General features: G+C 41.2%; 1 long non-coding RNA gene across 2 annotated transcripts in view; it reads left to right on the top strand.

Moving 5' to 3' along the window:
* LOC104006242 (uncharacterized) overlaps positions 1–17,620 on the top strand; it is a 143,101-nt gene that overhangs the window by 113,260 nt on the left and 12,221 nt on the right. Inside the window, exons 1-2 of one of the 2 annotated variants that reach the window (XR_679862.4) lie at positions 9,215–9,304; positions 11,549–11,659. This is a non-coding gene — a long non-coding RNA (uncharacterized LOC104006242). Of the gene's footprint in view, positions 1–9,214; positions 9,305–11,548; positions 11,660–17,620 lie in introns of those variants that run through there. The other variant, XR_010156356.1, reaches the window with a different exon arrangement.

The raw sequence follows: 17,620 nt of genomic DNA on the forward strand, positions 1-17,620 counted from the left end.
AAATAAAGACAGCATCTCCCCTTTTCTGGAAAGGACAAAATATGCATGCACATACAAGCTATGAAATACAAATTGTGCAATGTCAGGGCTTCTGCATAGGAGTTAAATGCTCTTAAATTTGCATTTAAAGCTGGCATTGCACAATATAAAGTAGAATGGTAAAATTCGGGCTAATAATTTTAAATTCTAATTTTTCTTTACTTAGAACAACATTAAATAGCAAATAAAAAGCTCCATGACAAATTGAGAGAGAAAGACTGCAGAAGAAAGTGAAAAGCTTTTAATTTTAGCGCTTTGTCCTGCTTTTTGAACAAGGAGTCTTACATTTTCATTGCACTATGTCCTGCAAATGATGTAGCTGGGCTTGCTCAAGCTAAACACATTGGGTAGAGCTCCTTCCCTGTTTTCCCACCCCCAGCAAAATGCGAGGAGTGGGGAGGGAGGGCAAAAGTTACACGGCTTTGTGCACTTCATTTTCTTTTTCCTTAAAACTCCAACCCTTTGTGTCTTCCCAGCACGTGTCTCTAGCTCCTCCAAGGGCAAATCATTGACAGCCAGGTTTAGTAGTCACTTTACACTTCTGGGAAAACGGCTATGGCCTCTAGCTGGGAGCTGTGTCTTCTGAACGTAGTAAGAGTCTGGTCTTAGCTTTCAGGCTGGCCTGTCTCCACAGCTATTTATTATAGTTCACACTTAGTTGGGGCTTTTGGGAGAGAGGGAGAAGCCAGAGCCAACAAGAATGCAGAAGGGAGAATGCAGGAAGACAGGGCACAGTGCTTCCCATCTCTCCTGATGTGGACAGTAGAAACTTCCTGAGTACCTGCTGCATAGGGCATGGCTCTGTAGGGGCTCAGAAAACAGTACCCCAAAAGGAAGGTCTCAGCAGCAGCCTCAGAAGCGAACGTTTCTCTCTGACCTTCTCCTGCCCTCCTCTCAGTCCCATTTTCTCCCAAGGCCAGCCACTGAAACTAGAATCCCTCTTTCTCAAGGCAGGTTATAGAAACCAGAACCCCTTTTCCCCAAAGCTAGCCATAAAATCTAAAAATATTATCTGTGAAAACTGACCATAAAGAACATATCTGACCTACCTGGTTTGACTGTAGGTCACAAGACCCCCATTCCAGAGAGGCCCTGCCCCACACCCAGAAGGAAGGAATGCTTTAGAGAGGCCAAGAAGAATCTAGACAGGTCTTGCTGGGTTTTCTGACTCAGTCTATTAACATCAGATCATCCTCCCTTTTGTCAAATCAGACTTCTACCTGGCTGTCCATACTTTGTTAAGCCTAAACATAAAAACAGACAATTTCCCCCGTGTCTTGGGGTCTTCATTCTGAAGCCTCCGTGGATACACATTGAATGAATTAGTATGCTTTCTCTCCTATTACTCGGTTGGCCTCATGTCAGTGATTTTTCAGTGAACCACAGTTCCCTCGTCGGTGGGCTGCCATGTCAGGCAGGCAGGGAAGCGCAGTGGACTCTAGGAAGGAAGAAGCAAGGACCTTTGGAGAAGGAGCATCACTCAGCGGCAGAGACAGGAAGCCCCAGAGCCGGGTTTTTTGGTCCTCTGCTCCACAGTGCACAGGTTTCAGAATCCTTCCTGAGAATTCTCCATTACCACCACACTTTTTAATTTTAGGAAATCAGCATGTTTTATTCATTAAAAAGATAAAATATCTTTGTGCAAGAGAGGCCCCAGAGGAGAGCAGTGCTCAGAGAGGCTAATGGATTTCTTTGTAATGCGGTTTAATGCAACAAGGCAACTCATGTCTTTATGGTTGGGAGAGTTTTCTCCTTGGATGGGGAGTGAGGGGCTGAGAGCCTGAGACTGGGCATACTCCAGAATCCGCACCCAGCCCCTGGCTGGAGGCAGCCAGCCTTTGCCTGAGCTACAGCCCTGAGGCTGAGCCATTACCCTGAGTGACCCATCCCTGAGAGACCAAGAGGCAGTGGGGCTGAGCCACGCTCTAGACGTCACCTCTCAGTCCCAGAAAGGACACCCTGCAGGTCACCAAACAAGGGTTGAATTGTCCTCTGTGAAAAAGTCAACCTCCTGAGCATGAAAAAGCCCTAGCACTGGTGGTTAGAAACCAACTGAAGCAGGGGTGGCTAAGCCTTCTGTGAGGAGGAAATTCTTTTTATTTTCTAGAATCTGAGATTCCTGAGGAGACCGTGGAGGGAAGGCCTCCTCTTCTGAGAGTGGGGTGGTGAAATAAGGAGCCTGTGAAGATGAGGCCCTTCTCACTGGGAGCCCTGACTAATCAAGAACAGCCAGGGCAACAGCTCCGTCTGTGGCCAGCAGAAATCTTTCTGATGCCCCCTGGCTTAGAGGAAAGAGAAACGGTGGGATTACAGCTATCCCATGAAAAAAGCAAAATTCATCTTTTTCACTTTCATCTGTGGGTCAGAAAATAGACACTGAGGGCTGAACGTCCTTCCACAATGGGTCGGCCAGGATGGCATCTGGTGTCTCAGGGCCAGAGGCAGGTGAGGGGAGTGGAGGCTGAGAGCGGCTCTGAGGGAGGAGGGCCCCACTGTTGGCAGCTGCTTCCCCTCCTCGTATTTTCCCCCTCTTCTCTCTGTTTTGATCTACGAATACTTCTGTGTTTCTGTTTCTCTTCCTAGCCTGGCTTTTCTACCCTTGGAGAGGCACTCAAAGAAGGCTCACAGCAGGTAAGCAGAAGGCAGGAGATACGAAAGGAAGCCAGGCGGTGGGGTAATCAGGAGGTCATGTTGTGGAGCCAGAGGTCAGAGCACTTTGAGGTCAGTGTTTCTTGTATGGGGGATCCTATCTCTGCTAGAGCATAAAGACATAGAATACGTTTTCTGAAATCGTTCTTTGCTCCAAAGCTTTCTAGCTTGGTTGAAAACAAACCAATGAACAAGCTCCTAGGGGAGAAAATAATTTCACCTTCCATAGTTTTTCATTTTTACTTACCCTTTAAAAAATAATTTTGACTTTTATTTTAGATTCAGGGGGTACATGTGCACATTTGCTACATGGGTATATTGCGTGATGCTGAGGTTTGTGATATGATTGAGCCCATCACGCAGGTAGTGAATATAGTACCCAATAGTTTGTTTTCCAACCCTTTCTCCCCTCCCTCCCTCCCACCTCTATTAGTTCCCAGTATCTATTATTGCCATCTTTATGTCCATAAGTACCCAATGTTTAGCTCCTACTTATAAGTGAGAACATGCGGTATTTGGTTTTCTGTTCCCGAGTTAATTCGCTTGGGTTGATGGCCTTCCGTTGCATCCATTGGGTTTCCTAGGTTTTCTGCTAGGATTCATGTAGGACATGATTTTGTTCTTTTTATGGTTGCATAGTTTCCATGGTGTATATGTAACAGTTCTTTATCCAATTCACCATTAATGGACACCTAGGTTAATTCCATGCGTTTGCTATTGTGAATAGTGCTGCAATGATCACACAAGTGCATGTGTCTTTTCAGAAGAACGATTTATTTTCTTTTGGATATATACCTAGAAATGGGATTTCTGGGTCAAATGTTAAGTTCTGTTTTAAGTTTTTTGAGAAATCTTCAAACTTCTTTCCACAGTGGCTGAACTAATTTACCTTCCCACCAGCAGTGTATGTGGTTCCTTTTCTCTGCAGCCTCACCAGCATCTGTTGTTTTTTTGACTTTTTAATAACAGCCATTCTGACTGATGTGAAATGATATGTCATTGTGGCTTTGAATCACACTTCTCTGATTGTTAGTGATAATGTTTCTTTCATATATTTGTTGGCTGCTTGTATGTCTTCTTTTGAGAAGTGTCTGCTCATGTCTTTTGCCCATTTTTTAATGGGGTTGTTTGGTTTTTGTTTGTTCAATTGTTTAAGTTTCTTATAGATTCTGAATATTAGATCTTTGTTGGATGCATAGTTTGCAAATATTTTCTCCCATTCTGTGGGTTGTCTGTTTACTCTGTTGATAGTTTTTTTTGTTCGTTTGTTTTGCTGTGCAGAAGCTCTTTAGTTTAATTAGGTCCCATTTGTTAATTTTGTCTTTGTCACAATGGCTTTTGAGGACTTAGTCATAATTTTTTTCCCAAGGCCAATGTCCAAAATGGTGTTTCCCAGGTTTTCTTCTAGGATTCTTATAGTTTGAGGTCTTACATTTAAATCTTTGGTCCATCTTGAGTTAATTTTTGTATATAGCGAAATGTAGAGGTCCAGTTTCATTCTTTTGCATATGGCTAGCCAGCTATCCCAGCACCATTTTATTGAAAATGGAGTCCTTTCCACATTGCTTATTTCTGTCAACTTTGTCAAAGATCAGATGGCTATAGGTGTGCAGCTTTATTTTTGGGTTCTGTATTCTGTTTCACTGGTTTTTGTAGCAGTGTGATGCTGTTTTGGTTACCGTAACCTTATAATATAGTTGGAAGTTGGGTAATGTGAAGCCTCCATCTTTTTTCTTTTTGCTTAGACTTGCTTTGGCTATTGAGGCTCTTTTTTGCTCCATATGAAGGGATAGTTTTTTCTAGTTCTGTGAAAAATGATGTTGGTAGTTTGATAGGAATAACACTGAATCTGTAGGTTGCTTTGGGCATTATGGCCATTTTAGCAATATGAATTCTTCCAACCCATGAGCATGGAACATATTTCCATTTGTTTGTGTCATCTCTGATTTCTTTCAGCAGTGTTTTGTAATTCTTCTCATAGAGATCTTTAATCTCCTTGGTTAAATGTATTCCTGGGCATTTTTTATTATGTGTATGGCTATGGAAATTGGATTGCATTCTTGATTTGGCTCTCAGCTTGAACATTATTGGTGTATAGAAATACTACTGATTTTTTTTACATTGGTTTTGTATCCTGAAACTTTACTGAATTTGTTCCTCAGTTCCAGGAGGCTTTTGGCAGGGTCTTTAGAATTTTCTAGGTACAGACTCATATCATCAAACTTATTTCATTCTCTTGAGTGATTGCTCTAGCTAGGACTTCCTGTCTTTGGTTTACCCTTTGCACAGTTTTCTGCTTCCTATTCTCTACCTTGTCTTCTTTGTTAAGTGTAGATAGTTGTTGGGGCTGGAAAACTAGACTTGGGAGCCAAGGCAGTGTCTAAGTTGCATAAAGAAAAGACACAGACATCCTGGCTAGCACGGTGAAACCCCGTCTCTACTAAAAATACAAAAAAAATTAGCTGGGCATAGTGGTGGGCGCCTGTAGTCCCAGATACTCGGGAGGCTTAGGCAGGAGAATGGCGTGAACCTGGGAGGCAGAGCTTGCCGTGAGCCGAGATCACGCCACTGCACTCCAGCCTGGGCAACTAAGCGAGACTCCATCTCAAAAAAAAAAAAAAAAAAAAAGAAAAAGAAAACACACAGATATCTAATGAAATAAATCTATAAAGACAATAGGAAAAAGCTGAGGATGATAATAATGGTTGCTATTGATTCAGGATCCAATATATTCAAAGAGCTTTCTATATATCACCTCATTTAATCCTCTCAATAATTTTTGACCCCATTAGGGGGTCAAATTCTTGACCGCATTAGAGGCCGAGAAGAAATCAAGTGCCCAAATAGAGAAAGAATAAAAGGAGAAACCAAAGAGAAATAAGAGAAATGTGTGGTATAAGAAGGTGAATGCCTAGAACATGTGCCACTTCTCTCTTTTTCAGGCCTGTGACAAGCATGTTAATCAATCACAGCATCCTAGATGTAACTTGAATTTTCTTCTCCACACAACACTCCAAGCAACCATTACTAACTGGTAGAAGCAAGCATTCAATTTTAAATGTATTTGCTATGCTTAGTGTTGTAAGAAAATCGACAAAGTTCTAAAAGGGGAAGAGTTGGAAGATGCCAGCTGCTTCAGGGGGGCCATGCTGAATAGCACTGATTGTCCGGGAGCACCCTGGTTGTACCTGCAATGAGGGTGTTTTCTGTCGAGGGGTGGTGGTGGGATCCATGCTGTGAGAGGTTAAGAAGGTAATGGAAAGAGAAGTAGAGGCTGCGGGTGCCAGTCACCTGTTCCTTGAATTTGCAAGCAAAGTAGGTTCAAAAGTTGCTCTGATAGGTAGTAGGGTCCAGCAACAGAGAGGAACTGGGTATTCATAACAGAGGCCATAAGGAGAGAGAAGCTGAGAAGCCTAGAGACCACAAATGTGAAAATGCTTCAAAGACTATGAAGTGCTTTACAAACATGCAGAGAAGAACATAGAATAGTAAAATATTTGACTCTCACCTTTTCCTAATTAAAAATAATAGGTGGATAAACAATTTTCTCCAAATGTCGTACACATCAGGTACTTAGTCTCCAATGAACTGATAGGATCAATGGCATTAAGCAGCCAGGATGTGGGACGCATGTTCCAAAGGCCTGTTTCTTATTGTCTCAGTTGTCATTTTTATATTTTAAGAACAGATCTTGCTGTGAGTAATTGGAAAGTGTGGGCTCTCTTGTAACCACAGTTCCATCACTGCCTCTCAACTTCACCATGAAGTCCATACAGACCCCACTCCACCTTGGCTCCTACAGAGCTCAGCTTCGATGTACTCCTCAAATTGCTGCAACCACCTCCTCCCTGTCCTGCTGGTAAATAACACCCACCCACCCACCCACCCACCCGAGGCATTTTTTCACAAACACTATCACTACAAAATATTTCTACTAAATGTTCACAAAACAAACAAAATCCATCCGCTATTACTTTCAGAAAATCGTGCCACAAAACAGGCCTCCCACATCACACTCTATGGTTGTGCTACAAATTGTAGTTAAGGTGAGTCTCGGCATGATTCAGCCTGATTCAGCCACGGACAGGAGGGGAGAAATTGTTTTAAGTTACAACCAACGTGGATGACGTTTTCCTTGAGACATAGCCTCCAGGGGTTACCACGACATTTTTCCTATCCATGCTCTGTGTTGAATAACAAAAGTTACAATTTATTGTGCAGCTAATTTGTGCCAAGTACTTACAAAAGTTATTTCGAATCCTTCTAAGTTCAGCAGGGAAGAATCCTGTGGTGGACATAGAGAGATGTCACTCAGGATTTGTTCACCAGCAGGGGGGTGTGGCCAGCAAATGACCTCAAGCTGTCAGCTCCTTTTGGGTCTTCCTCAGCTGCAGAGGACTGCCTGTCTTTCTCAGGGCAGCCTGCATCCTTGTAAATGCCCAGCCATTTTAGCCCAAAGTGGAACATTCCATCAGACAATTCTCACGCTCCAAAGCTCTGGGGTCAAGGCTTTGTTTGGTCTTCATCAAAGTTTAGCTGCTTCCTCTGCCCAATCTGTGTCTTCCTCCTTTTTTTCAAAAGTGCTGATCCCTAGTAAACATCTTGGACTGCAAACTCAGTGTTTGCTTTGAATTCTGTTTCCCAGTCTATAAAAAGGAGATAGCACCTCCTATAGTTATTATAAAGACAAAACAAGATCATGCATAGTAGAGTGCTTTTCACCATGTCTGGCATATAGAACATGCTCAGTAAATGCTTGGCCATGTCCAAAGTCACACAGCTAGAAATTGTTGGATCCAGGACTCCAACCGCTCTGCCTAACCCCTTGGCCCCAAAGTTGGTTTGGAACTCTCTCATGATACTTCTCTGATGCTGCTTTGTTTCATGGTTATTTGCCTGTTATTATATCCCTGCCATCTAGCTGCTAAGTTCTTGGAACAGAGATTACGCTGTATCCACCTGCAACCCCAAGGCCTAGCAGGAGCCTTACACATGGGGTGATGCTCCATTGTTGTTTAATGACTGAATGGCTGTATGCCTGACTAAGTTGCCAACTCTTTTAAACTTCCTGTGGGGCCTGGAAAAAAAAATTGGGTCATTTAAGATGCCCAGGTTTTACTTGGTGTTTCTGGGTTTCCCAGTCTTCTCTATACCTATTTTATGGGAATCTCTGAGCTAATAAACCTAAACACCAACCTGAACAGGGCAAGGAAGTGACTGTGTTGGACCAGGTTGCAGGGTTTTGAGTGAGAGGCTAGTGCTGGAATCGCATTAGGGAGCTGCCCTGTGCACAGCCCAGACCCCTCTAGGGCTGTTGGCCGGGCAGGGGACACTGAGATGGCCCTGCCGCTGCTCTCAGCATGGGCCCCTGCTGTGGGGTGAGGGGTAGGCAGAGAACCTCCCTACCCTAGCAACTTCTGTCTATCAAAAGAGGCTTCCTGATGGGTTTTCTCACTCACTTTCATGAGCCAAGTACTTGGATGTAAGACTAAAATGATTTGTCCAAATTCTGAAAACTTGGATTGTAATAGTTTCTACAGAACACTTTGGCAGAATAATCTGAAAAAGTCTTTCTTAGTAGAAAGTCACACCAGCATATCATGAAACAAGTCCGCTTGGGTGAGCCAATCTCCTTTCTGATCTTCCCAGGATTCTTCCTTGCCACAAGAAGAGCTGGGAATTCACTGTAAGGCGGGCCTAGTCCAATGTTGGACTATATAAAATTGTTTTTCTTTTGTCTACCTCCTTCACTCCTTTTCACTATGAGGGAGATTTTAAACAGAATTCTTTGATGTTTAAATACCTTCCAGCAGAATTAAATCTTTAAAGAGGAACCCAGAGAGGGCAATGCTTAACCTAAAGGTTTTAATGGTGGAATTTGAGGCCATATGACACTGTCCCATCCCAGCAACTGCCTCCACTGTGTGTTAAAGGCAGGTCTTGCTCACAATGTCTCTGCCATGCTATCTGCCAAGGGCTGTGGCAGTGTGGGATACCATATGTTTAGTAAAGGTATTATTATAATCTAGGTTGTATTGGGCCAAAACATCACATGATTGGATGATATAGTTAGAGGAAACAGAGCAGGAGAAATTAAGGCATACACTATGAAGAAACGGAGAAAAAATATTTTTTTCAGATGAGAATTGAAGTAAGATGGAACTAATGAGGCAGAAAGCAGTTTGGATTGGCTAGTTAGAATGCCTCCTCAGGGAGGTGGGAGGTAAGATAGAGATGCTGGATGGATCTGGCCCCAGTGTTTCTTTTTATTTTTTTAAAAACATTTCTCCCACCCCCCCAATTATAAGTAGTACATGCCTATTGTAGAAATTTTGTAGAATAGATAATTATGGAGATGAAAGTTAAAAGCCATATATGAAGATTCTACTGCCTAGAGTCAGCCATTCTTGACATTTTGGAATGTTCCCGAGTGGCCTTTAGAAATTATACACACATGTATTAATTTTTTCCCAGAAATGTTTTGGTTTAATAGACTGTCCTTGTTAGTATGTCAATAATAGTAAATTTCATATCTACTGTCTTTTGATTTCCAGGCCTGCTCTAACAATGTGACGTGATGTGTCCTTCTAGACAAGGCCAATATTAATGATGACATGTGAGTTTGCATTTGTATGGTGGCTGTATTTAGCATAGTTGCTGAAATCTTTCGTAATTCTAATAGTCCATATGGAAATTTTCAAGGATTTTCCACATCAAGAAATCATAATACCTGTGAATAATGACAATGCTGTCTCTTCCTTTTTAGTCCATTTACCTCTGAATTTTTTTTCTTGATTTACTCTGTTGGGTAAGATCTCCTGTAGAACAATGTTGACTAGAACTTGGGACAAAGGACAGAGTATCCTGTAGAGCTTCTAATGTTTTAAAAGTGTAAAATTAAAGACTTGCTCATAATAAAAACTGTTCACCAACTATAAAAGAAAAATATTTTTCAAAACTTGATGACAAGCATCTACCAAAAATCTAACAAGAATATTCTACTTTTAACACATATTGCCCATGTCTAGGAGGATAAATGCATATTAATAATTGAATATGCATGTGAATGCATATTAGTTAGGAAGCCTAGAACTCGAAAGGTAATGAATATGATATCAATATTATGCACATATTAAAATGGACATCTTTCTAAATCAAAGCCTTTCTGGAAAAAATATAACATGTTTGTGTAATTTCTTTAAGGCCAGTAGGGAACAATTCTAACATGTTAAAAATGGTTGACTCAAGATACTGGAATTTATATTTATAAAAGACAAACAAGTTTTAAGACAAAAATAATTTATAGGGAAAAAGATAAAGCATGAAATAATGATAAAAGGAAAAATTCACTAGGAAGATAAGGCATATTTTTAAAAAACAATTTTATAATCTCTGTCTTTTAGTGGGTAAATTTAATGTAATTATATTTATTTTGAATATTTATATTTTTAGAAGTACATATTCAATTTTTATTCTTTTAGCGGTTACCTTTGAATTTTTAGCCTACATACTTAATTTAAGAAATCTAACATTAAATCAACACATCTACCCTCCGTGGAACAATACCAGAGCCTTAGAATGTTTTAATTCTGGTGACTCTCACTTATGATCCACGTCATTATCTAAAATTTTGGTTCTGTTTTGTTTTTAAATGCCCTAAAATTAGTCACTATATTATGTATAGAGTTTTTGTTTTGTTTTTCTTTCATTTCTACAGTTGATACTTATTTGGACTTCCCTTTGCATTTACCAATTTATTTGCTCCACAACGTTTTATGTGTTCCTCTTCTATTTTCTAGATTCAATTTATTTCTAAATAAATAACTCTCTTCAGTAGTTCTTTCGGCGATGGCCTATGAGTGATAAACTCTCTTTGCTTTGTTTTGCCCTCACTCTTGAGTGATGGTTTCTCTAGGTATACAATTCCTTGTTGACAATTATATTCCTGAATACCTTGAGGATAACATTCCACTGTATCTGGGCTCTATTTTTTCTGATGAAACATCAGTCCATTTATTGTTTTTTTTTTGTTTGTTTGTTTGTTTGTTTTTAGATATCTGTCTTCCTTATCCTCTAAATTCTTAAAATTTCTGTATCATTTTTCATCTCTTTATTTTTCAATGCTGTAATTAATGGCAATGTCTTTAATTTTATAAACATGCATAATTTACTCAATTGTCTTCTTAACTGAACATTTATATTTGCTTGCTTTTTAAAATTAACTATTCATGCTGGGATTGGCATTGAGTATACATATACTTTTCCATACATTGCATATTAAGTTACATGCAATACAAAGTAATGAATTGAGTTAGGAGGAAGGGAAATTATTAATAGGAAAACAATAAAACAAAGTACAGGGTAAGCACAGAAAAATTAATTCTACTTTTTCCTTGAGGTAAGCTATGAACCTAAGGTGCCTCAGGGGAGATGGAAACATGGTTTAAATATGTTTTACATTGTCCATAAAATAAAATTGAATGAATTACTCAGGAGAAGTGAACTTTTTTCCTAACACTATTATAGATGAAGAAGACACCCATGGCATGATACTGACATGCAATTCAGTCATGGTGATTCTAAGAGGAGTTGAAACAATGTGTTTCATATATACAACTTTCTGAGAGTCTGACTTCCTCTATGAGTAATGTTCTAAATATTTCCTACAGGGTCTTAATCTGCAGACTGTGAAACTTCTGGAATTGTCTGCCAAGTTTGTATGTTGCATTTTGGGGTACAGAGATTTGAGGCTGTTGCTGTTAGTCCTGTCTGATTTTGTATAGGGATCCACTCCAGCCTGAGACCTGAGTTGGCTCAACTATCATATGGTGAAGCTTGTTTATGCTCTGTCTCTTTCTAGATCTGCACAGGAAGCACAAAGCTCTGGTTACCACTGGAAGCCGTCTTGCCCCCATAAACCAGCCTTAGGATGCCACTGATGCTGTATGGCAGAATGGAGTAACAGAGAGAAGTAAGTTGTTGATGAAGCCATTCACTGCTGATTGTACCATGTCTGGAATCTGCTCTACATCTAGATTTCAGTTATTTCCAGATATTTTAATCGAATGTAAGCCAATGTGAATCATGTTTTTATGACTTGCATCAGTAAGCATTGTAACTGATACAGAGATGCATAACTTGCCATTGAAGAATCTATGACTAAACGGATGTAGGAATCAGCTATAAAAATGGATGACAGACTGGGTGTGGTGGGTCATGCCTGTAATCTTAATGCTTTTGGAGGCTGAGGTGGGAGGATCACTTGAGCCCCAGAGTTCCAGATTATAGTGAATTACGATTGTGCCACTGTACTCCAGCCTGGACCACAGAGCAAGACTCTGTCTCAAAAAACAAAAAGAAAAGAAAGAAAGAAAAAGGAAAAAAGAAAGAAATGGATGACAGGTCATAAGAGTTGTCACATACATAATGTTTTCTAAGCACTAGGCAGTGGTCTTCATACTCTATGTACATCAATTTATCATCACAAGAACTCAGTAAGATTAGTATTATCATCCCCGTCATTATCTCAGTATCATTTCCATTTACAGAAGTAGAAAGTGAGTCATGAAGGTTAAGTAACTTGGCTAAGTTCACTCAGCTACTGAGCTCAAGCAGCCTGGCCCCAGAGCCTGGGTGCTTAACCACTATACTATACTGCCTCTTGGTGAAGTGCACGTACCTCCTACAGAGGTCACATGTCTTCCAACCTGGGGTTTTGTGTAAACATTGGACAACATAGAGGTCACGATTTTAATCCTTGGTAAGAACCTGGAGGACAGCTATTCTGAGTTGCCAAGGAGTTGGCAGATATACAACTTCAATAGTCAGTGGGGAAGGGAGGACAGCATATGGGTTAAGAGCAGGAATTGGTACTCATCCTGAGTTGAATCTAGCTTTGCTGCTTACCAGCATTGTGATCTAATCTGTGGGAGTTTTATTTTCTGCAGCTATAAGGTGGGGGATAGTAATCTCCAGCTTGCAAGGTTTTATAAGGTTTAAATAAAATGATGTCTACAGAGGATGGACTTCCTGCTGAGAGACCACAACTTAGAATGGATTGTCTCTAGCCTCTGCATGAGTGTGGGGAGGCCTGGTGGTGAGTCTCTGTATAGCTGGGTATCAAGGCACAGTGCCTGATTTGGAAAGTAGAATTAAAAGCAGATGCTGCTGGGTGTGGTGACTCATGCCTGTCATCCCTGCACTTTGGGAGGCCGAAGTGGGCAGATCATGAGGTCAGGAGGGGATCAAGACCATCCTGGCCAACAAGGTGAAACCCCGTCTCTACTAAAAACACAAAAAATTAGCTGGGCGTGGTGATGTGCACCTGTAGTCCCAGCTACCTGGGAGGCTGAGGTGGAAGAATTGCTTGAACCTGGGAGGCGGAGGTTGCAGTGAGCTGAGATTGCACCACTGCACTCCAGCCTGGCGACAGAATGAGACTCTGTCTAAAAGAAAAAAAAAAAGTAGATGCTTTATTGGTATGAGATACCTGGAATAGGCAAATTCATACAGACACAAAGTAGAATAGGGGTTACCAGGGACTGGGGTAAGAGGGGAAAGGGAGTTTGTGTTTAATGGGTACAGAGTTTCTGTTTGGAGGGATGGATAGGGGTGATGGTTGCACAACAATGTGAATGTATTTAATGTCACTGAAGTATACACTTAAAAAATAAACTGACAAATTTTATGCTATGTATATTTTACCACAATAAAATAATGAGAAAAAAAAAAGCAAGAGCTCATGATAGTTATTGGTTAAGTGACAGTTGGGATGATGATCACTGGTTATGAACACCATGAACAGAAACTCTGGTATGAAATGTAAAACCCATAAAAATAATGAGATTATATTTTAGAGCACTTTTTATACATGATATCTATTTGATCATAATCATTAGTGTCCATAATTTAAAAAAGTCAAAAAATCATGAGGTAGAGAGGATAGCAAAAGGTCATTTTCCATTGCCTTGCTGTTTGGAAACAGTATATTTCAACCCCCGCCAAGGGCTTGCTCTGTGGTGAAAGGGCTATGACCCACACGTATTACCAGGAGGCACGAAGCTCATAACGTATGTCCCTCCAGCCCTGCAGATGGAGGTGAGGCTTTCCTCGGAGGCCCCATTCAGTTCCCATAGTCCTTACTGAGCATGCTGTTAAGCCTCAGCCTTAAAAATAAGAAGTGTCTAATAAAAAAAAGTGCATGACCTCCTGTGACTAAAAGAAGGAAAAAAAATCTAACTCTAAACTTTTAAAAGAAAGTACATTTTTATAATAACAATAAAATCCTCCCAATCAAGCCTTTAAGAGGCAGACTGCATCCCCATCTTTGCCTGGGGCCCATAACTATCCTTAGCTAATCTTTCTCTGACAGATAAAGAGCTGCTATATCCGTTCTTATAGCTCCATTTTAAACTTTATTCAGAGAAGTGGGGAGAAGAAGCCCTGAATGAGAATAAAGAATGAGTGTTTGAGAGTGGGCAAGGGGAAGAGAAAGATGGGATTACTTATTTGCAGAATAGATGCTTGTAGAAAAAGCAAATCTAAGATCCAAAGCCCTGTGGTTTGTTCAGCGACACTTTAGACAAATCTTTGAGACTGCAGGATCACATCTAGGTCAGTTGTCTCCAGAATTCCCTATTCACTCCAGTCCAGCCTTGCTGGAGGTGTACCATCAGGGAGGGTTATTCCGACAGATAGAATGGGTGCCCAGATAGCCGCCTTCTGAATGAGGAGAGAACAAGAGGAGCTTTTCACAGGCTGTGGCAAGTGCAAAGGTGAGAAACAAGCAGAAAGCATTTGTGAGAATTCTAAGTCCCTACCAGTGGTCCCCAAGAAAAGCTATGAAATCTGTGCCAGATATCTCTAAAAATAAAAAAGATATTTATCAGCTCAAGATGGCTTCCATTTAACTCTGCACTAGAAGTAGATCATTCTAAAGGACCATTGGAGTTCTACGGTGCTGTATCTTCATGAAATTGATATTCTTAGTCAATATGGACTTTGTTAGAAGGCTCCGGGAGGGTGTACCCCCAGCTCACATAGACACCTTTCTCTGTGACCTGCCCTTTTCTCATGGATGGGCAGAGGCAGCCATGTTTGTACTATTTGGTTTCATCCTCCTGGCTATAGCTGATTGGACCCTGACCCAGGAAAAGCTGGTTAAATTCTTACTCCCAGGGGGTTAAGCGTATCTAGATTGGTATAGTTTGCTAGAAGTAAAATAAACCCAGAATCCTTGAAGATACCATCATTCATCATATCTATGGAAAAGTAAAAAAAAAAAAAGGTCTGTTCAGAGATAAAGAGCTAAGAGTATTTGTGGTTCCTGTAATCTTTCTACTCCTCAGTTCTAGTCCTTTTTAAAGATCTGGCTATACTTGGGTTCTAGGAGCTGTGTCAATCCTTCCAGTAAATTATTATATCTTAAACTAGCCAGAGTTGGTTTCTGTTACATGCAACTAAAAGAATCTTAAGTATTTTCAACTCAAATGTGGGGCATGAAGTCTGTGTCTATACAAAAGACTATTAGACTGACAATTGGGGTATGCATCATCTCTGAGTTTGCTATCTCGTGGGTAGTTTCTTATGTCAGAGATGTCCCAACCTCCTTCCATGGGGTCCACCTCCTGTTATCTTCAGATCCCATCTAGATATCTAGGGAAATCACCAGAGGATCCCAAACTAGGAGTTACCTTAATTATTCTTTTCTCAACCTCTCTCCCAATCATCCAATCCCTCCTCAAATCTTTTTGGTTCTACTTCCAAAATAGATCCCAAATCGATTCACTTCTCTTTATTTGCAGAGTGGCTACCCTAAGCCATCAGTGCCTTTAGTCTGGATTACTGCAATGGCTTCTGAGCTGGCCTCTGGCCTCCCTGTATCCAGTTTGTTCTCTCTCCTCTCCCAATACATTATCTACATGGCAGCTAGACTGATCTATTTGAAATGTAAATTAGATCATGTCACCTTCCTACCTAAAACATCCTGTATTAGTTAGAATGCAGGCTGAGTTGATATAACAAAGAAACCTAAAATGCAACTGCTCAAGCAAAGGAAGGCAGATGGTTCAGGGCAGGCAGGTGGCCAAGTTATGTACAGCCATGAAGGGACCCAGAGTCCTTCTATCTTGGTGCTCACCATATCATAAAAGGTGCTACCCTACACTCTCCAAAGTCAAAGCTGGCTCTCTAGCCAGATGCACGCACCAACCGCTGAGATGAGGAAAAGAGAAAGTGGAGGGAGGGCACATGCTCAAACATTTTAAGAACTAGGTCCAGAAGCGGCATACATCACTTCTGCACATGTCTTGTTGACAGGAGCTTAATCCTATGGCCACACATTTATGCAAAAAAGACTGGAAAATGGACCTTCTAATCGTGTGGGCATTTGCTGGCTAAAACTCAAACATTCTAGAACTGAAAAAAAGGAGAGACTGGATGGGTGGGGGCAGGGGGAGACAACTAGTAGTCTTTTCCACACTCCCTAATGGCTGCCCATGCTTGCACAATGAAGTCTAAACGTTTCATGATGGCCGCCAAGGGCATCTGGCCTCTCCCTATGTCCTCTTGCCGCTCTTTCCTTTGCTCATGGGGTGGCACAAGGACCTCTCTTCTTTCTGCTCCTGGAACATGCCAAGCCTGCTCTTGCCCTGGGGTATTTGCACTTGCTGTTCCTTCTGCCTAGAAAGCTCTGAAGTCATGTCACCACACGCCTAGCTCCTTCTCATCCTTTGGATCTCAGCTCAAATGCACCTTCCTTCGAGAAGCCTTTTCTGCTCTTTCTGTCTGCATTGCCCAGGCTCCCGTGGCTTACCCTTCCCCATCACTTTCCATCATTGCTCTTTGTTTTGTTGACTTTGTATCATTTTTAAATTCATCTGAATTTATCTTGATAAATTCATCTTTGTTCGTATGGTTGCTTATTTGCTTATTTATCTGTTTCCCCCACCCCTGACCTTAGAATTTGAGCTTCCAGAGAGCAAGGACTTTGTCTGTCCTCTTTACCACCCTAGACCAGTACAGGGGACAGTACCTGGCTCGTGGTACAGACTCACGTATTGGCTAAGCGAATCAGTGGTCAGCTTGGATCTGGTACCAGCATTCCCAAATAGAAGCTTTTCTGTTAAATTTTGGGAATAGTCTCCCATCCCTATCTTCTGTCTCCCAAAAGTGTCTTATCTTGCTGGAGACATGGCCCTGCTTTGATGGGTCCTGGTTCCTTGCTCTGGGGCCAAATCAGTGTCATTTTTTCTATAACCTCATCACCCACTGGGCCAATTCAATCTGCTTTCCATTCCTGAGATGGGTATGAAACCTGCCTGCTACTTACATCCCTGGAAATGTGGGGGAATGAATCAGTTACCTGAAATAAGGGAATAATTTTTTATAACTGATTTAATCATGTGCAGGATGACTTTCAAGCTGACTTTGATTAATGGATCTTGCAAACAACACCATCTCCTAACCCCCACACAGCCCTCCACCACCTCGTCTCCTGTGCACTTGGAGGAAGTTGAAGGGTGTAGTATTTATAACAAGCAAGTCTGAGTGCTAGAATTCCTGGAGAGTTACACAGGATGAGAACCTAGCCCAATAATAATAATCCTAAATGTTATTATATGTCATTTCTCTGCGAAAGTCATCTAGGTAGCTCCCAAAAGGACCATGCAGGAAAAATTCCACTGTCAGCGTGTGCCAAAAGTCTTAATGAGGAAGGTTCAGGGGTTTTAATTAAAAAGGGCTCATTCAGTGGCCTTTCCCAATCAGAATAAAGTCTGTTCCTAACATGTGTGCTGTGGCAGTCAATGCTGGGAAGATGATCTTGCCATCTTTAGGCCCATTTATCTAAGGAAGGCAGACTCCCAAGCCTATCCTGAGACATTGCTCTGCCCAAAATGAAATTCCATCCTCAACAGCCAACTTTGCTGAAGTA

The sequence above is a fragment of the Pan troglodytes genome, chromosome 3, assembly GCF_028858775.2.
Source record: "Pan troglodytes isolate AG18354 chromosome 3, NHGRI_mPanTro3-v2.0_pri, whole genome shotgun sequence".
Taxonomy (NCBI): Eukaryota; Metazoa; Chordata; class Mammalia; order Primates; family Hominidae; genus Pan; species Pan troglodytes.